The following is a 200-nucleotide window of genomic DNA, read 5'->3' as shown; positions in this document are numbered from 1 at the left end:
AGTCATCCTCATCAGTAAGTCACTAGTATCAGCCAAAGTCCATGGATATCTGCTCTTACTTTGTTTATATGATTTGTAATTAGGGGTCCAGCATTTATCTGCCAGTTTGCTGTACTGGGGAGAGGGGGAAATGACTTTTGTGGCACTACTTACTTTATAATTCATTAATTATAATATAATGAATATAACATAGTATAGTA

The sequence above is a fragment of the Elephantulus edwardii genome, unplaced genomic scaffold (genome assembly GCF_000299155.1).
Source record: "Elephantulus edwardii isolate Elephantulus edwardi_28Jun2011 unplaced genomic scaffold, EleEdw1.0 scaffold00138, whole genome shotgun sequence".
Taxonomy (NCBI): domain Eukaryota; kingdom Metazoa; phylum Chordata; class Mammalia; order Macroscelidea; family Macroscelididae; genus Elephantulus; species Elephantulus edwardii.
Note: the sequence above shows the minus strand (reverse complement) of the source record.